At 48.1% G+C, this 21,078-nt stretch overlaps 1 protein-coding gene across 1 annotated transcript in view; it reads left to right on the forward strand.

The window, feature by feature from the left end:
- ASIC2 (acid sensing ion channel subunit 2) overlaps nt 1-21,078 on the forward strand; it is a 1,206,384-nt gene that overhangs the window by 29,035 nt on the left and 1,156,271 nt on the right.

The following is a 21,078-nucleotide window of genomic DNA, read 5'->3' on the forward strand; positions in this document are numbered from 1 at the left end:
TGTTTGGTGGTTCTCATCTACCTTTTTATTTTTTTTTTAATTTACTTATTAAAGTATAGTTAATTTACAATATTGTGTTAGTTTCAGGTGTATAGCTGCAGGTTCTTTTCCATTATAGGTTATTCAGTTCAGTTCAGTTCAGTCGCTCAGTCGTGTCCGACTCTTTGCGACCCCATGAACCGCAGTACACCAGGCCTCGCTGTCCGTCATCAACTCCTGGAGTTCACCCAGACTCACGTCCATCGAGTCAGTGCTGCCATCCAGCCATCTCATCCTCTGTTGTCCCCTTCTCTTCCTGCCCCCAATCCCTCCCAGCATCAGAGTCTTTTCCAATGAGTCAACCCTTCGCATGAGGTGGCCAAAGTACTGGAATTTCAGCTTCAGCGTCATTCCCTCCAAAGAAATCCCAGGGCTGATCTCCTTCAGAATGGATTGGTTGGATCTCCTTGCAGTCCAACGGACTCTCAAGAGTCTTCTCCAACACCACAGTTCAAAAGCATCAATTCTTCGGCGCTCAGCCTTCTTCACAGTCCAAATCTCACATCCATACATGACCACAGGAAAAACCATAGCCTTGACTAGACGAACCTTTGTTGGCAAACTAATGTCTCTGCTTTTGAATATGCTATCTAGGTGGGTCATAACTTTCCTTCCAAGGAGTAAGCGTCTTTTAATTTCATGGCTGCAGTCACCATCTGCAGTGATTTTGGAGCCCAGAAAAATAAAGTCTGACACTGTTTCCACTGTTTTCCCATCTATTTCCCATGAAGTGATGGGACTGGATGCCATGATCTTCATTTTCTGAATGCTGAGCTTTAAGCCAACTTTTTCACTCTCCGCTTTCACTTTCATCAAGAGGCTTTTCAGTTCCTCTTCACTTATAGGTTATTACAAGATATCAGATGTAGTTCTATGTGCTATGCAGTCAATCTTTGTTGTTTTTGTACTTTATATACAGTGGTGTGTATCTATTAATCCCATACTCCTAATTTACCTCCCCCCCTTTCCTCTTTGGTAACAATAAGTTTGTTTTCTGTGTCTATGCATCTGTTTTGTAAATAAGTTAATTTGTATTATTCTCTTCTGCTTTTACACAGAGGATCTCAGTTTATTCTCCCAATAAAGGAGGGAAGCAGGTATTAAATAGGAGTGGTCCCAATCAGGTCCCCAGACGGCTTAAATTGGGGGCCCAGACCTCCCTTTGGAGGAGGCCGTGTTTCTAGGGAGGCCCTGGGTCCCTGAGAGCCCCCCAGCCCAGATAAAGAGGCCAGCTAGACGCAACTTCCGGGATAGATGGGGAAAGCGTAACTGCTTTCCCTGGAGCCCTCCCAGTTTATAGACAACATTTGTGTGTGTGCTCACCATGTGAGAACAGGGCTCAATGATGGGGCAGGCAGAGTTACTCCTGCTTTGCAGATGAGGAAATTCAAGTTCAAGGAAGTTAAGGGTCTTTTTCCAAAGTTATGCCCTGGCCAAGTCAGCGTCCCCACAGAAATCAGCCAGACTCGCCATCCTGCACATGGATTATGATCCCCGTTCCCCTGCGAAAAATAATAAGATTAACATCCTCCTTCCTCAGAGAGCCCCACTGTTAAGCTTCTGGGGTGCAGGATAGGGTACCTCAAATTCCAGGACAGCACCAACCATTGGCTCTAAAGTTCCCAGAACACCCCCCGCCAGAGAGCCAGGAGCCCTAAATTGCCCTGAGAGGAGTCGAGAAGCCAGACTCAAGGTAACTCACACAAGGGCTGGCACTGACTCTCAGACACTCATTTCCAGATTCTCAGACCTTCCAGGGGCCTCTTCTTCACTTGGAGTCTTCCTCAGCTGTGGCTCCTGCTCATCAGACCCCATGTGAGATAAAAGGAAAGGCATGCCAAGCTGCAGACTGAAATCTCTCTCTTTTGCTCTTTGGTTGAGCGTGCTGTATCTCTCTCCGGGATCTGGGGATAGGACTCAGAAGGACTCAGGAAGATGCCACTGGCTCCCGGTTCCTACTGACCACTGCCCATGCTGCCAAGGGCCCCCAGGCTGGCTGTGCCCCAGGGGACAATGGGGTGACCAGGCAGAGCTGAGTCAGAGCTGGCTGGACCCAGGTCCTGGTGGCTGAGCCGGGGGCAGAGACCTTTAGGTGGCTATTTATAGACGCTGATGGTCAAAGGGGAGGGAGCTATCACAGTGGGAGAAAGGCCGTAGAACTGAGGTGGGGAGGGGTTGGTGATTTACTTAGGAAGCTGATGGCTGACTCAGAATGGATGCTTCCAAGTGGTGCCTCCGAGAATTCTCTCCCTCCCATCCCCATTATTCAGCACTGGCACATGGCCTTGTCCCGGTCTCAGCTGTCAGCACATCACTGCTTGGCTCAGCAGTGGTCCCCGTTGCTTCTTTCCCATTCCCTGTGTTTCCAATTTCCATTCTCAATGCTGCAGGCTACGTACCCTAAACTCTGCTCACACGTGCAATTCACTCTTTCCTGAATACTCTCTTTCTCCACCGACTGCTTACTCAACTTTGCTCATACTGTTCATTCTTAGAATTGGTTCAAAGTTGACTCATCTTCTAGCATCTCATTCAGGGTAACTTTCCCCCTGAGGCTTTCCTGGGGTCTCCCTTCTCCCCATACTGCCCCGCAGTGACTCGTGTTCTCCCTCTGTGGAACATCTTGGCACTTTTTCCTCTCCCAGGACATGCCTCAGATTGGCCTTATAATATATTGATTTATATGTTTCCCTTCCACTGAACCCATCTCTTCATTTCATAAAGCATTTGTGAAACATCTCGTGTCTGCTGTGGAGTTGCTTAGGGGTGGATTGTTACACAAACATCAGTAATACAGAGCCAGGCCCTTGAGGAGCTTGCAGCCCTGATGGAGAAACAAACATCCTAAAAAATTCCTTATGGGGTGACAAGCACCAGGAGAAGACTTCCTGAGTTTAGAGACTTCCTGAGTTTAGAGGAGATGATGTTTCACACTCTGTTTGAGAAGGGAAATGTGGACACTGAAGCGTCGCAGAGGTCAAAGCCATCTTTCAGACAGGGACTGTGTCTTTCTTGTCTATTCCTTGCAGCATCTGGGACACAGAAGATGCTCAGGACACGTGTGCTATCTTGGGAAGAGGCAGGTCTAGGCTCTGGTTTCTCCAGGCTCCTTTGAGCCCTTACCTCCACCACCTACTATAGTTAATCAGTATCAGAAGTGTTTGCATGTCTGTCTCCACACACACAGGCTGAGAGCCCCTGGGAGGCAGTGGTTGAACCTAATTTATCACTGCATTGTCTTCAGAGCCTGCACAGAGGAAGGGTTTAATGGAGCCTCTCTGGATGATGTCATGGATAGCATTGATTATCCCCAACTAATCCTACCTTGGAAAGAATGTGACAGGCTCAGGTAGAACATTCTTTCCTCATGTCTCTAGTTTTACAATGTGTGAATGAATGAATCCCCCTTCCCCACAGACAGCCTGAAGCATGTAGAGCCACCCTTAAAATGACATGGTGCAAGTTCCCACGGTGGCTTTATTGTCACCCAGCGGGTTCACTTGGCTCTTGGATGACAGAGCTTCCTGCTGCACTGGGCCAGCTGCCTTGTTAATTGCAGCCCTCTCAGATCATCGGAACACTTCCCTGGTGGCGCTAGTGGTAAAGAACCCGCCTGCCAGTGCAGGAGATGTAAGAGATGCAGGTTCAATCCCTGGGTCAGGAAGATCCCCTTGAGGAGGGCATGGCAACCCCCTTCCAGTATTCTTGCCTGGAGAATCCTGTGGACAGAGGAGCCTGACGGGCTACAGACCATGGGGTCGCAAAGAGTCCAACACAGCTGCCTTAGCACACATGCAGACAGATCATCAGACCCCTCTGTGAGGCAGGAAAGCGTGTGGCTGAAGGGTGACAGCTAGCCTGAGCCTTTGTTCAGTACTTGTGTGTGTGTGCTCAGTCGTGTCCTTGGTCCTAATCCATTTTCTAGATTTCAGGGAAGCACTGATCTGGGGTGTCTAAAAAAGGTGCATGTGGCTCTGGCAGGAACTAGTAGTATGCCTTGTTTTAAGTACTGAACTTAGTGTTTCAACAAAAGGGCTCTGTGGCCAAGGAAGCTTAAGAAAAATCTGAGTGAAACAAAACTGTCTGCTTTTCTTTGCTTTTCTTTCTACTTTTCTTTTCTTTGCAGGACTTATCAGTACCTTTACTGTGGCTGACATGCCCTGTCAATCTCCAGTGATGTTCCTTCTCAGCCAAGAACCATGTGATACCCCAGAACAGACTTCTGGGAATTTTCCACCCCAGGAATAGCATGAGATACAGTCTGTTAGAATGGCTGTGTGTATATCAAACATAGTCATGTCAGACCAGGCATTTTGAAGCTGATTCTTCCCAACAACAATTTCCCAGAACCCTTGGATTTTATAGGAAAAAAAAAAATCATGAAGAGGATTTCCCGTTTAAAATCATGGAAAGGCCAAAATCTTGTAATAACCACTCTTAAGAGCAGGTCACCAGGCTAGTTATCCTCCTTTCAAATACAAATTTTGATGGTAAGGAAGTTGAAAAGAGGAGAAAAATAAAGGGGCAGTGGATTTAAGCAGGGCGAGGTCTGAGGATTATTGGTTCAAGAATGACTGAACTGGCATCCTGGGGACCTCATGGTGCTAGACAGGGGGAGGTCCAGGGCTCTTTCTCCCAGACCTTGGCCTGGGAGTCAGGCGGAGCTGGGCCCAGCTCTGGCTCTGCCATCCACAGAATGGAATAGTAGACACTGCCAGTCCCTTCCTCTGTAAATGGGTGATGCCAGTCCCCACCTCAGAGGGCTACTGTCAGGATTTGGTGGGATAAAGGCTATCACATGCTTAGCCTAGCGCTTGATGGTGTAATCTGTGTTTAATAAATGTAAGCTATTAAAAGCCAGGTTCATAAATATTGCATCCTCATAGTTCACAGGCCCTTGGACTCTGGGGGAGGGATTACACATCACTCAGCAGATTGATTTTTTTTTTTCTTGGTGATTCTTCTCCTTTTGGTTCACTCAGTTCGTTTTGTGGGGGAGCCCAGGAGATTGCAATTTAAGGAAACACCTGTGAACGTTAAAAAAGAACTCGCCCATCCCCCACTGACCATGTCAGAATTTCTGGGATGCCTTCAGTGCATTTGACTTTGTTTGACAGCTCCCTAGGAAGTTCCACTGTGCAGCCAGAACTGAGTTACCCCCAGACCACCCTCTCTACGGACCTAACCCCCCACTCCCCAACCCAGCTTTCAGCGAAACAAGAAAGAAGCCGACTCTGACTCTTGCTTTTTGCAGGGCACCAAGAAATACTCGGTCCAGAGTGCTGGAAGCGATACTATTAATAACTTGTTCAGCTAGCACCCAGTTTGAGTGCTGAAATGACCCCACTCATGTGAGGTTGTTGGGCAGGGACTGTTACCCCTGCCCCCATTTTACCGATGAGAAAGGTGAAGTGACTTGCCTGGGGTCCTGAGATGAATAAATAGGCCCTTCCTCTCCTAGGGCACTGAATACCTGTGCTTTGCAGGGGAAAGCAGTTGGTGTACAGCAGGTGGCCAGCGGTAGTCTCAGAGAAGCTGTGTGTCTCCTTGCCTCCCTCCACTTCCCCTGCTGGTGGTGCACTCCAGGAAGCTCTCGATGGCAGGGGTTACTGGAAACTCATGAGTGGGGCTTCTCAATAGGGATGGGGAGGCAGGCATAGCAGTATTGCTCCATCAGACTCTGTCACCCCCACCCCCAACCCTGCATAAACTCACACAGATCAGATGTGTTAATTAATTCTTCACAACTGCGGTCTGAGCCTCTTACCACCTATTTCCTTCTTCCATGTTTCTTTCTTTCCTTCTCTCTTTCCTTTTGTCCTCCCCTTCTCAAATATTTACTGAAAGTGTGCAAAGTACGAGGCACTCTATGAGCCTCAGAGTGTGATGCTGATCGCCCGCATCATAGGATCTCTTCATGGCTGTCAACATGCCCTCCATGCCAAGAGCCTTCCCTCATTTACTTCTTAAGCCACCACATGAGATAGGATCTAATTATAATCCCTTTTTGTAGATGAATAAGTCAGAGGTTCAGAGAGGTTGGGTGACTTCCCTGTGGTCACACAGCAAGAATAAGACAGCTGGCATTTGGATTTGCGTGGAGCATTGGCATTCTTTGCCCAAAGCCTGGAAAGCTTAGCACAAGACACCCTTGGAGGCCATAGACCCTCAAGTCTGTGCTCTGCATACCCCGTCCTTCATCATTTGTTATGATCCCTTCCTTGAATGGCACAGGTTCCCACACTCAGTTTTGAGTCCAGCTGTCCCTCCCTGTAGAGGACACCAGGTGATATCCAACTCCTCCTTGGGGCTCTTGGCATCATCTAGCTGGAGAAACAGCAGGGGAAGTGGAGGTGTCTGGCTGACCCCCAAGGAGGGGAAGGGACGTGTCCAGGCTGAGAAGGGTCCCTGCACCCCATCTCTCCTTTCTTGATTCTATCTAGTTATTTGTGGAGCAGAACTGATTGCTAAGTGACTGGTTTGGGGACTGAGTGAGGCTAATGGTCTGGAGAGAGAAAAGGCTCATATCCTCAACCAAACTGAAACCCCTGGCTATGGACGCATGTTGGCTGGAGCCGTCATGTCAGTCAGCTCAGAACAAATGCGAGACTCTTCTAGTTGTTGGGGGGAGCACCAGCGATCATCTCCTTTTTTTTTTTTTTTTTTTTGCTTTTCAGAGTTTACAATGAAGTTAAGGAGAGATAAGCAGACACAAGGGATGGAGACAGAATCAGGAGGACAGGGAGACGGGAGATAAGGAGATGAAGGGACCTAGATCCTGCGATAGTCAGACCTCATTTCTAGTTGGAGAAGCCCTGATTCTCTTTTTGATGTCTTTCTACCGATACCAAATGTGTGGGGCTTTGCCTCGCAAATGCTTCAGTTCTTGGGACCCCAATGGGGTGTCCTTCAATTCCATTCAATTCAGTTCTGACTCTACCGGACATAGCGCAGGCCTCCAGCTTAAGGGCTCCGTCGCACGAGACTGTCCCCCATGTCAGACGCCACCCCAAGTCCTGGATTCCTGTGGGACCAATGGGCTTTGAATTTAGGTGCCCACGATTTTGTTTGGAGGCTTCCCAAGTGGCTCAAGGGGTAAAGAATCTGCCTGCCAACGCAGGAGACTCAGGTTCGATCCGTTGGTCAGGAAGATTCCTTGGAGAAGGAAATGGCCACCCACTCCAGTATTCTTGCCTGGGAAATCCCATGGACAGAGGAGCCGGGTGGGCTACAGTCCATGGGGTCGCAAAGAGTCAGACACGCCTTAGTGACTGAGCACGCACACACATCGTTTTTGTTCAGGTTTGATAATTTGCTGTAACAGTTCATAGGACTCAGGACAACTTTTCTTGCTTTTCCCAATTTATTATAAAGGATAGGAACTCATACAGCCGAATGGAGGAGCTGCATAGAGCAAGGACTAGGGGGGAGGAGCACGGAGCTTCTGGGCCCTCCTGGGGTGACCCCCTGTTCTCCTGAGGGTGATCACTAACTTGGGAGGCTCCCATCTCTGGCTGCTGAGGGTTTGTTCCACAGGATATGGGGTGCCCAGGCCCAGCTGCAGCCTTCTAGTGTTGGGTGTTCATCTGTGGGGGTAGCTGACAGCTCAGATGGATGATCCCTGTGTTCCCGGGCTTAGACTTTGACCGCAGATGAACGTCACTGCCTGTCTGATCAGTGCTTTGTGGAACGCCTTCCTCATGATGGTTTAGAGCCAGGGCTCTCCCTGCGTACAGTGGCTCTACCTGCGCCCCGGGCCTCCCGTCCTCCCCCGGGTCCTCTGTGTCTTACCACAAGACAGCGGAGGAGATATACCAGCTCTCGGGTGTGCCGGGTCAGAGCTGACCCACTTCTCTGCCTTCACACTCTGATGAGCAGAAAACTCCGTCCCAGGGCCCCGTTCCAGCACACAGTGGGGGCTGAGACACGTTATCCAGCTGTGACTCGGGGTGGGTGGTTACCAATGCCTCTGTTACATGCTCTCTGATCTCTGCCATCAAGGGCTCACATGTCTGGGTTCCCACCGGCTCCTCAGCACCCAGTTACCCGCCACCCATGTCCAGGTGCCTGTGACTGAGCGAAGGAATCAGGCATAAGAACATGGTTCCATGGCAGGCTATGTGTGGGGCTGTGAGCTGGTCCCATGATCTTGCTGTGCCTCAGTTTCCCCCCTGGTGAGATGGGGATGACTATCCCTACAGATCGTGGTGGCTCATTCATTAAATCATGCGGAGGAGGAGCCAAGGTGTCTGCAGCAGTCCCTGAAAGATCTGGGTAATTGGAATGTAAATTGTGACTTGGAGAGGACTGAAAACTGAGGCTGGACAGGCCAGCCATGGACAGATCAATGGAATCATTGACCATGAATTTAAGAGGTTTGAACTTTATTGAGAAGGCATGGAGAATCCATTGAAAGAATAGAAATAGAAACATGGTATCACCAGCTTTCTCTAGCATTGCTCAGGGATATGCATCAGAGAGGTCAACAGACCTCTTGTGAGACTCTCATAGTAATCTGGATTTAAAAAGTGCTATTGTACAGATCAATGATGCCTAGGTGCATGAAGCAGCTTTTAAACTGCTCAGAAAGTGTATTAAATGTTATCATCTCAGCAGGTGATAACACCCATTGAGCTTCTTCAAGGTTTCAGGCATTGTGTGAAGCCCTTTCCATGTATTATTGTGTTTATTTAAGCTCTGTGCCTCAACTTCCTTACCTGTGAAATGGTGAGAAAAATAACACCAACTCTACCAAGTTGTTGTGATAACAACTGACTTAGATAGAATAAAGAGCTTCTCTAAAGAGCTTTGAATGATCCCCAGCCCAAGGAACCTTTAATAAAAGCCAGGGTGACAACGATCCTAGGAGGTAAGATTCCATGGTTGAATTTCATAGATAGGAAAACGGAGGGGAGCGAGACTACTCCAGTTATATGGGGCGGTTCCAGGGTTCAGGGCTAGACTCTCATGGCTGTTGGCTCCAGGCCAATACGCGACCTCTGTGTTCATCGTCGCTGTCATGATGACTCAGAGATCTGAGTGAGAAGCAGGTGTGTGACTAAGGTGACTCCTGGGGACATCTTCATTGAACAAAGGATGCTTGCAAGAAGCTGACTGCCATTCCCATGAGTCAGCTCCCTCCCACTCCTGAAAAGTCTAAGGGGTTCCGTTGGGTTTCTGGGTCATGGCACCAGTTTGGTTTGAGCTCAGGAGCTCCATCTAGGTGGCACGGCCACTGAGCCAGTCTAGAACCCACCCACGCAGCTGTGAATCTTCTCTCCAGTTCTAGCATCAGCAGTGGTTATCTTAGCAGGCAGGGTTGTCTGCTCAGAGCTTCCCACCCCCCTTGAATACACCCAGATTGCAGGGGATTCTAGATTCTTCTCTCACTGGCTGGCTGAGGCTCACCTCTGCCAGCTTGGAGCAGTGGTATCACTGGCTGCCCAGAGAACTGTTGACTGGGGGCAGTGAAGTCAGGCCCCATGAATTTTTGATAAACTCCCCTCCTGAAGACATCAGTGTGCCCTTGAAGGTGGATAATTGAAATTCAGATTTGGATATTCTATTACTTGGCGATATTCTTTATGAGGCAGCTTTGTGTTTCCCAGTGACTTGGTTGCAGCTTTAGTGACTCCATTATGGAGAAATATATTGATTTGTCAGGGTGGTGTCAGGGGCGCCACTCTGATGAAAATTGATTTATCTCTCCCCGAGCAGCTTGTGTTTTTAATTCATCTTTGCCTCCAACAAGGCGTGGGGTGTGTGTGAGGAGGGCGCCTCCACTCTCAAGATTCTGTTCACCACCAGACACTGAAAATAAGGCTCAGGGTGCAGCCCTGGCTCCGGTTTGATGTTCTGTGCTGAGGTTGATAAAATAGCTCCCCACTTGCCTCTGCTGGTGTTGATAACATTTGTGTTCAGTCTTTCCCTTCCCTGACACAGACACCCGTAGCTGGGTGTGACGGATGGGACCGTAACTCCCTCGACCATGGGAGGATGGCTCTCTGTCTCTCTCTTTGACAAGAAGCAAGTCGATACTGAAGTGGCAAGTGGAACTAGAGAGGTTTCCATTTGCTTTCCAATGAACTGCGGGCGATGACTTTTAATTGTGAGACTTCTCCAGTGTTCAGTGGCTCGTCCCTTCATCCCAGCCAGTGTGATGGCATCTGGGTGCCTGGCCTAGGTTCTCTCCTCTGCCACCTTCTAGCTGAGTGTGGTGGGCAGTGATGTCATCTCTCTGAGTCAGGCTCCTTGATCATAATGGGAATATAATGATGCTAAATGGATAGATTGGTGAGAGGAGGGAAGGAAATGATGCATGTAAGTTCTTAGCACATGGCCTGGCCCCACGCAATAAAAATAAGGGTTGAAAGTCAATAAGTAAAATAAACAAAGTAAAACGGGATCATTATGGATTAGGCTCCTGCCCCGTGATTATGTTGGCTTTGGTGAGACAGATGGTTCCTGCACCCAAAGAGCTCAGTCTAGGGATAGAAACGTGCTGCGAATAGCATGAAAGTATAGAGGGAACATCCAATTTAGAGTGGGAGGGGGAAGGTTCAGAAAGGACTTCCAGAACCAAGTGATATCTCACCTCCTTTCAAAGCAGGAGCTAAGGTTGGATAAGGGAAGAAAAGAAGTAAAGTTGAAGGCAGAGGCAACGGTATGTGAAGGCCCTTATTGTTTAGACAAGTCATTTGATGTTGGAATATTTCAGTAGGCTTGGAGCAAAAAGAGTGCATGAGTTTGGGGGTAGGAGGTGATTCCAGAACGATTATTGCAGTCCTCATTGTGAAGGCTCTTGAGCTAAATAGAGATGCTTAAACGTATTTGTCAATGTCTTAAAGACTCAGAGGCACCACTACAGGGATTTAATCAGGGAAAAGCATGATACTTTGGAAAATGTCTCTGACAGCGGGGTGGATGATGGATTGGAGGGACACTTAAACTTGACGGAACCTGTAACAGGAACACCCACTTGAAGGTTGTTTTGTTTTGTTTAATATAATCCAGGTATGTACAGAAGAAAGACTAAATTAAGGGTGTGATGATTGGAATAAGTCAGAGAAGGTGGATAGGAGACACAGGATGGGAGGGCATGTTGGCTGGGATGGAGGCTGAAAAGGCACAGGAGGCCAGGTCACTCTCCAGTGGCTGGAAGGACAGTGGGTGTGTTAGTTTCCAAGGGGGTGCCCTAACAAAGTCCTCTATGCTGGGTGGTTTAAAGCAACAGAAATTTATTGTCTAGGTTCTAGAGGCTAGAAGTCCAAAGTGTGGAGAGAGTCATACTTCCTCTATAATCTGTAGGGAAGAACCCATCCTTGCTTCTCCTAGCTTCTGGGGTTTACCGGAATTCCTTGGCTTTCCTTGGCTCACAGGTGCATACCACCATCTCCATCGCCACATGGCCTTCTCCTCCCTGTGTATTTATCCTATCCTTTTAGGGACATCAGTCATGTTGGATTAGGGTCCCACCCGATTCCAGCATGACATCTGCACGACCCTATTTCCAAATAAAGTCACAGTGGAGGTATTGGGGTTCAGAACTTCCAGTCTACTGTCTGGAATACATACACCATTCTTAACAGTCCAACCTCCAACCCCCAAAATTAATATCCTTCCCTCATGAAAATATATTCATTCTACCCTAACACCCCCAAAAGTCTTAACCATTCCAGCACTAACTCTATCTCATCTAAGTGAAATGTATGTGCATGAGCACACACGCGTGCACACACACACACACATACACACACACACACACAATATGCTGTCAGATTCCCACTGGGCTGGAGAATAAGCCAAAGGAGCAGGTGGCAGGTGGGAGAGGTAGGCAGACAGAGGAGGTTTCAGTTTTGGTTGTCAAGTTAATCTCTCTCATGAGACACCAAGTGGAAGTTGGGTACTGCATGTTCTTATAGATATTATAGTTGGATGTCATGCAGTCTTTTAAAAATATTTCATTTACTTATTTATTTTGGCTTGCCTAGAAAATTCCATGGACAGAGAAGCCTGGTGCAAGAAGCCTGGTGAACAGAAAAGTCCATGGGGTTGAAGAGTCAGACACAACTGAGCACACTCCACACACACACACACACACACACACACACACAGGTCTTAGTTGCAACGTGTGAGGACCTAGTTCCCTGAGCAGGGGTTGAACCCAGGCTCTCTGCATGGGCGTGCAGAGTCTTAGCCTTCATTTTCTCTGGAGCACCAGGAAAGCCCGGATACCATATATTCTTGGAGGTAGTTGGATACCTGTAAGAAATGAGTGTGCCTCTTGTTCTGAGGTGAATTTGGAGAAGAAAGGCACTTGCAATGATGATGGATCGTGGCAGTGAAGACATGGAGCATCAGTTGCCCCGTTCACTGGATATTATTTCTTGGTGCTCACCTTACATCAAGTATCCTGGGGGACTTCAAGATACACCTGCCACAAATCTCATTCTCGAAGAGCTTACAGTCATAATGGGATTTGTGGCTGGACCAGAACTTACAGTCCACAAACAGCTGCAAGGCAAGATAGTAATAAAAAGTATTGACCACCAGGAGACGGGATAAATTGCTGTGGGAATTCATAGAGAGTAGATGTGATCTCTTCCAGAAGTGTGCACATGTGTGTGTGTGTGTGTGTAGGAGGAGGGGAATTCAAAGAGGAATTGATTCTAGAGCTGGGCTTGGAAGAATGGGTCATACTTGGGCACGTGGTGATGGGGTCAGGGTGGTTGATTTTGCAGGCACACAGGAGAAATGAGAAGGCGGTCATCTAAATACTATCCTAGGAACCTAAGGCGTTTAAATTAAGTATGAAAGTCAAACTGTGTATATTTTGGTATAAAAAATCAGGGGAACAAAGCAGTGTTTTCATTTATCTTACTTGATACATTAGCATTATATAGAAGAGGATCCTGTTATTTCCACTTTCAGATGAGGAAATAGAGGCTTAGAAGAATTGAGTAGCCTGTCAAGCTCACAGAGTTAGTAAAAGGTAAAGCTGGAACTCAAACTGATGTTCCTTTGACTCCAAACCATGGTGCTTCTGGTGTATCTGCTTTATTATTCCTCTTCCTTTATACAACATCCTGATTCATACTTGCTCCCTTAGTAAAACTAGCCCAGAAGGAAATCTATGGGGGCCAAGATGAGGAAAGTGGACAGGGCAGTTTATAGGGGGACCTTTTTTCTGATTCCAAGAGAAACATCTTTTCTGCTGCGGATCCTCTGGCTTCCAGTGTGAAGGCTGAGGAATGGGCAAGAATAGTTTTCTGCCTAAGACAGCCCCACAGAAGATCATCTGGCTATCAACATGGTGGATGCAGCCAGGGCAGCATGGTTACCTGTCCATGTTCAAGGTCACTTTGGGCTGCTGCCTAACTTTGGGCTTGGACAGCACAACCTTAGAGCAGCCATTCCCTGGACTGAAGCCCAACAGTCTCGACATCTCACAAGGGACCTGCAGAGAAGACTTAGGATTCAGAGAGGTAAGGACATACTTCACCTGCTTTCAGAGGGGGAGGTGGCTCGGCCTCCAGGTCAGATGGTCTTGCTCTATTTCCTGACCCTGACCGGCAGCCTTTCCAGGACTGAGGACCTGGCCAGAGGCCCGTGAGCAATCATCACAAACCCATCTCATGTCCGGGACCCTGGCCAGAGGCACATCCTGCTGACAGTGGCCAGGAGCCTGGTCTGTGTGTCTAAAGGACAGCAGTGCTTTATGACTGCGTTGCCTCAACCGTGATGGGATCTTCTGGAAGAATCCTAGACACAGGAAGCTGTAGGAAATTGGTCCTTGTCTGCTGAAGATGTCTCCATACCAAATAATAATAATATTTTTAAAGGAAAAAAGTATACTGTTAACCATGTTCCTTTGTGAGTTCTTACGGTGTACCTGACACTTTTCTGAACATCTTATTAAATTCATTAACTCATCTAATCCCTCGCTACTCTGTTGTGCTGGGTGTCATGTCTGACTCTTTGCAACCCCATGGGCTGTAGCCCTCTGGACTCCTCTGTCCATGGGATTTCCCAGGCAAGAATACTGGAGTGGGTTGCTATTGCCTATTCCAGGGAATCTTCCTGTCCCAGGGATTGAATCCTCGTTTCCTACATTGGCAGGCAGATTCTTTACTGCTGTGCCACTTGGAAAGCCCATTGCTACTCTATTAGATGGGTGCTATTAGTATACCCATTTTATAGATGATAATTGAGGCTCAAGAGAAAGTAAATAAACTGCCTAGGATTACACAGTCTGTTAGTGATGAGAGGAGATATGAACCCAGGACTTCCTGATCTTGGAGCACATACTCTTAACCACTATTCTGTGCTTCCTCACCTTGACACCCAGCGTGACTCAGGGGAGCCCCAGCCTGCAGCCAAAGGGAGAGTCCCAAAGCCCCATGGAGACTCTCTCAGGTCCTAACTAAGACATCACGTTAGCGGGTGTCGTTCAAGGGCATTGTGGAGCTCTTGTTCATTCCAAGGCCAGGGCACAGCAATGTCCTTGAAGCTGATGGGAGACACGCCCCTCTAACACCCGCTCCCAACCCGCCCCACCACCCCCCGGCCTCCCCGGAATCTGCTCCTCCCCCTAAGTTCTCCATCATGGTTAGTGATGACGTTATTGGATCCAACTGATCTCCAAAACTAGAAACCTCAGAGTCATTAGCGACTTCTCCATCCTCTGGAGGGCCCCACCTCCATCCAATCCATCACCAGTCCTGCAAATTCTTTCTGACACACGTTATCTGGAGCCCAGCCTTTCTTGTCTCCACCCCCACGGCTACTCTCTGTACATCTTCTGTCGAGATGCTTGCAGTCCCTCCTCTTCAGGTCACGTTCCTTGACTAAGAGTCTTCCCAAATGGGACCTGAACTCCTTAGGTCTCCCCTTCTGCCGTGGCCCTCCACTAACCCCAAGTTTCAGGTATGCTCGTTCCCCCAAAACTGATGTGCCTGCCCATGACTCTCAGTCTTCCGAGATCTGCTCTGTTGCACATATCTTGCTTCTGTTGCAGCACTGGGAAGACTTCTATTCACCTGTCAAGGTCCCAACCACGTGGCACTTCCTCTGGGAGGCCCTCTGGATTCCTCTGCTCCAGGGGAGTGTTCTCTTCTCCCTCCTCGGTGCTCTGGCTTCCCTTACTTATATGTTTGGCTGACATAGACTGGATACTTCTAGAATGTGTCTGCTGACATCTCCCTGTTCCTTCAGATACAGGATCTTATTTATCTTTCTCTCCTCAGCCTCTAGTATAGTCCTTAGACCATAATACGACAGGTAAAGGGCTGTTGAATAAATGGATGAAAAAAAAAAAAACTGACATATTGATGGTTCCCATTACATACAGTTCACACACATACACACACATACTTGCAAAAGGTATTGAAATAGCAGCTCTTGAGATTAGCTTAGTAAATAAGGAAACCTGGTTTCTGCCCATATGTCTGCAACCCTTACCAAATCACTCCATGGAAAATACTGCCCTGTCAGGACTTCCCTGACGGGCCAGCGGTTAAGACTCTGCACTTCCAATGCAGGGAGCATGGATTTGATCCCTGGTTGGGGAACTAAGATCCCACATGCTGTGCAGTGCAGCCAAAGAAAATACTGCCCTGTAGCTGAGACACACTAGCAGTTACTGTGAGTTTGTGGATGGCATCTTTTAAGTCCCACCTCGAAGGAGAAAGCAGGTGGTGGAGGGAGACGGAGAGGGGGCAGCAGCTATTTCAGAGCCTTCATGAAAGCTGCTTGGTAAGAAATAAAATCAAATGCCACCACCAGCATCACAGCCACCCCCTGACTATAGCAGATTTCTTTAACACCTTAGCAGACAAGCACCCCCATGGGTGGAATCATCCACCTCACGGGCCCACACCAGGTTGTCAATTGCTGATGTAAGGCCTTTGCTCAATGCAGGCTGCTCTAAAGAGGGTGGAGAATCCTCAGGGTGGAGAGTGCAAGCCCCAGTCTGTGTCCTTGTATGCTTCCAGAGCTCTGCCAGGGACTCTATTGCTTTCCTTGATCTTCATAGCCACCTGGACAGGGAGATGTCCTTGTTCCCATTACACAGATCATGAAACAGAGGCTCAGAGAGGGAAAGGCATTTGTCTGACACCACACAGCCTGGGAGAATGAGGATTGAAAGCCAGGTTACGGTGACGACAGAGGATGAGATGGTTGGATGGCATCACTGACGCAATGGACATGAGTTTGAGCAAGCTCCAGGAGTTGGTGATGGACAGGGAAGCCTGGTGTGCTGCAGTCCATGGGGTCGCAGAGAGTTGGACACAACTGAGCAACTGAACTGAACTGAAAGTTGTTCCCTTTTCCACCTCATCTGCTAGATCAGGAGGGAGGAAGGAAGAGACTCAGGGGCCTCTGAGTCAAACAGGTTTCTCTGTGACTTTGCCAAGAGTCATCTGCACCCTCCACCTTCTGCTGCACCAACAGCAGATCTCAGGTGCTGACCTCAGGGTGTCCGCGTCTGCTTCACACAATTTCCTGCCCTCCTGGGGTTTGTGTCTCTAGTGTTGGTCTTCAGAATCCATATGGAATGAACCCCATCAGCCTTCTCCTAGTTGTCTCCTGAGAAATTGTCCTATGTGCTTGGAACATATTTTCATGTATATACCTAAATGCGCTGCTTGAGCTATATTAATATACATATAGACCCCTGAATAAAAAGAGTTTTGGTTCAAGGGAACATTGGAAATGTGGTATTTACAGATGTTGCATTCTGCAGGGATCACTGTCCAGATGAGAGAAACCAAGATATAGCAGGTAGGGCAGGTCTGGGAACAAAGCAGTAGAAAGAGTGTTTGAAGGAAGCAGAAATGTTCAGCCTGGAGAGATTTGCCAATATTAATATTAGAGCAGCTCCAAATGAGACGGCATAAAAGTTAAGGAAGGAAAGATTTCGAACCAATGGAGTAATCAATGAAAAACAGTTTGAGCTATCAATGAGTGGCCTTCTTACATACATATGTATTAGGAATTTATAGGTCTCTAGACTCAGCACTGGAGAAGGCAATGGCACCCCACTCCAGTACTCTTGCCTGGAAAATCCCATGGATGGAGGAGCCTGGTGGGCTACAATCCATGGGGTCACTAAGAGTCGGACACGACTGAGCAACTTCACTTTCACTTTTTACTTTCATGCATTGGAGAAGGAAATAGCAACCCACTCCAGTGTTCTTGCCTGGAGAATCCCAGGGACGGGAGAGCCTGGTGGGCTGCCGTCTATGGGGTCGCACAGAGTCGGACACGACTGAAGCAACTTAGCAGCAGCAGCAGCAGACTCAGCACTGGAGCCTTATATGAAATGGCTTTTTTTTGGCCAGGGGTGGGGGATGGCAGAAAGCTTCCAGTCACAGGAAGAGTCCAAGCAGGAGTCGGATGGTTACCCATCATGATAATTCCAGTGCTAAATGGGTGATTGGAAAATATGAGTTCTAGTGTATCGCAGTTCAGTAGAGCAATGGTCCCCAACCTTCTTGGTACCAGGACTCATTTTTTGGAAGACACTGTTTTTACCAACTGGGGCAGAGGGGATGGTTTCAGGATGATTCAAGCCCATTCCACTTATTGTGCACTTTCTTATTATTATGTCAGCTCCACCTCAGATCTTTAGATCCCAGAGGTTGGGGAATCCCTGCAGTGGAGTAAAGAGAGGTGCAGCCACCTCTGTACCATCCAGAATACCCGAGGCAGGACACTGCATGCTATAATCACTGATTGGCCAGTGCAGTGCATGACTGCTATCCACGAGCCACATACCCAGAGTGTGTAATAGGGTGACCCTGGTGGCTCAGATGATAAAGAATCTGCCTGCAATGCAGAAGACCTGGGTTTTATCCCTGGTCTGGGAAGATCCCCTGGAGAAGGGAATGGCCACCCACTCCAGTATTCTCTCCTGAAGAATCCCATGAACAGAGGAGCCTGGGGGTCTACAGTCCATATGGTTGCAAAGAGTTGGACATGGCTGAGCGACTGACACTTTCAGTTTCACGTTTCACTTTCAAGCTAGCACCCGAAGAGAACTAAAGGAGAAAAGAGCTGAAATGAAAGCAGAATGGATTTGGCTTGAATTAATGTGCTGACCCGCAAGGGGACTGATCGCTGACATGAGCATGTGAGGGGAAGCTGTCTCTGTGTCTTAAGTGATTCCTTGAAATTTTTTAGGTGCCCATTTCTACAAGGCTTTAATCATAGGGTGTGCACTGCACTCATGAGACATGTGAACGAGTGAGCTCAGTTGTGTCTGACTCTTTGTGACCCTGTGGACTGCAGCCCATCAGGCTCTTCTGTCCATGGGATTCTTCAGGAAAGAATACTGGAGTGGGTTGCCATTTTCCCTCCAGGGGAATCTTCCTGGCCCAGGGTTTGAACCTAGATCTCGTGCATTTCTTGCATTGGCAGGCGGAACATTTACTGCTATGCCATCTGCGAAGCCCGCTCATGAGACATAGCCCTGGGCTATAAAATCAAAATTGGACGGAAATACTCAAAATGTTCTGATAGCTGTCAGGCTTTCTTGTTCTTTTCCCTAACCTCTGTCCTGCTCCTTTGGCTCATAGCTCTCAGCCATTCCCTGTGGTTTTCTCATGAGCTCCGAGATGAGGGGGATGGTGTTGGCTGGGCCTGAACCATCACTCTTTGAATAACAGGCTGAATCTCACCCACCTCTCAGGACGCTTGATCTCCTATTTTTTGTTTGTTTGGCTTTTGTTTTCTTTTTTTCAACTCCATGAACCCTCACCGTTCTCAGCCCAGAAACATTGTTCTGGGAAAAAGAACATTGCTTACTGGTCAGGCACTGGGCTAGTTGTAGTCTCTACCTGACACCTGATTCACTTTTAGCTCCCCACCCGCCCAAGCCTTTTCTGCAGATGAGGATCTAAGAGCTTAGGAGAGTGGTCTAAAACAGGGGTTCCCAACCTCCGGGCCCTGCATTAGTACCTCCTGTCAGATCAGCAGCCACATTAGATTAGAAGTAATATGCATAGCAAACAAATGCACTTGAATTATCCTGAAATCCCACCCCCGGTCTGTGGAAAAATTGTCTTCCACGAAACTGGACCCTGGTTCCCAAATGGTTGGAGACCGCAGGTCTGAAAAACACAGTGAGCAAGTGGTAATATCAGTTTCAGTCCAAGGGGTGGGTGGATGTGTATGTGTGTGTGTGTATCCTGAGTTCACATCCTATGCCCCAAAGTTTGGAGACCTGGTCTAAAACACACAGCAAGCAAATGGTAACGGCAGTTTCAGTCCAGATGTGTTTGCGTGTGTGTGTGTGTGTGTCCTGACTCCATATACTATGCTCTTCCTACTCCTGGGGAAGAAGGGATCGCCCCAGCAGCAGTCACCCCACTGCCGCCCAGCCTGCTGGGGCATCCTTGCTTGCATTGCAAGCAGACAGAACACATAGTCTCCTGAACTGGTGGATGCCCAGTGAGCCTCCTTACGCTGGGAGGCAGGAGTTGTTCTGAGTGCAGCCCTTGAAAGCGCTGCTCCCAGTCCTGGCGCCCGGTTTGTTTCATTCAAGTTGGTGCTCACGAGAAGGAGCAGACGGCTTGGACAAGGGGACTGCCAACTTCTTCTTGATCTGTGAGCATCTGCCCAAGGGAACAGTGCATTCTGAGGAGCCCCAGGAGACAAGCGTCACAGCCGAATGAGAAATCCCCCTTTCTGTTTTTTCGTGTCTCCTTAGAGGTCCTAGCTCCTTGCCTGGAGGAAGTACCCAACTAATAGATGACTAATGCCAGTCTGGAGCCTCAGTTTCCTCTTCTTTAAAATGATGGGTAGCAGTGTCTTCCTGGCAGGTGGTGAGTATCAAATCAGCAAGTTTAGGCTCCTCTCACTGGATTGATAGTAAATTTTTGGTAATATTGTTCTCTGTTGATCCCACCACTCTCTTTTCCCTCACCCCCCTCTCTGGGCCCTGGCTGGAAGCAAGAGTGTATCTCCTTGGCAGGGGGAGCAGATTGCTCACTCTAACCAAGGGGTCACCTGGTGCTGTGAGCTCAGGGCTTGTGCTTCAGAGCCCAGGTGTATATTCTCCACTAGGATGCTGCGGGTCTGGGTGCCGCTGATTGCCAGAAACCCATCTGTGCTTGTTTAGCTCTGTCCTCTCTCATCCCCAGTCCCTTGACCCTGCATCTGATTTAGAAAGTAGGAACAGGACAGAGAGCAAGTTCAACTTTAGAGAGCATGACTGCACTGCTGTTAACACCGTGGAGAAATATTAATAGGTCTCGCTTGTCCTGTCGAATGTCTCCTGTTCTCTTAGCAATATTGAAGCTGGGGAAAATTTTCCCCAACAGCCCCACAGACCAGAGCTTACGATGTCTTCTAGAGCGAGGACATTCATTATAAGAAGCTTCGGGGAGCTTCACTGCCCAGCCTGTAACAAGGTCTTATCTGGTAAATGCCCAGAGGAGGAGGGCAGGGTTAGTTTCACATGTGGGCTTCACTGCAGAGCCCAGGGATTAATACATAATGCATTCAGTGCTGGTGAAGCATCGGATCTGTGGCTGGTTTGAGCTCAGAATGACACTGACCAGGGGTGAATTCCTCTGTTTATTCCCCTCCCTTCACTGCCCTGTGAGCATGTATACGTGTGTGGGCTGAAAGATCACTTTCTGTTCAGGGGTGTCTTGCCTCAGAAAACTTATAGGCAAGTTTGGAGGGGGTGGACGCTTAGGAAGGACCATCATTTTAATTTATTTTTGGCCAATGAATTTATCGTGGATGATATTTTTGTTAATGGATCTATCACAGTAGGCTCAGTGTTTGCATGTGTTTTAACTTATTTAATTTGCACTCTGACCTTGTGAAGTTAAACATATTATCACTGTTTACAGATGCAAAAGACTGAGGCTCAGGGATTATACATAAGTTGCTCAGTTTCACAATATGGAATATGGAATAGCTAGTATTCAAATTCTCGTCCTTTCCATCCTGCATGTATTTATTCTTCCCACCCAAACAAGTGTCTGTCTTGAAATACAACTTGACAACAATAATGGGTATTTTGAG

This window comes from Bos taurus, chromosome 19, assembly GCF_002263795.3.
Source record: "Bos taurus isolate L1 Dominette 01449 registration number 42190680 breed Hereford chromosome 19, ARS-UCD2.0, whole genome shotgun sequence".
Taxonomy (NCBI): Eukaryota; Metazoa; Chordata; class Mammalia; order Artiodactyla; family Bovidae; genus Bos; species Bos taurus.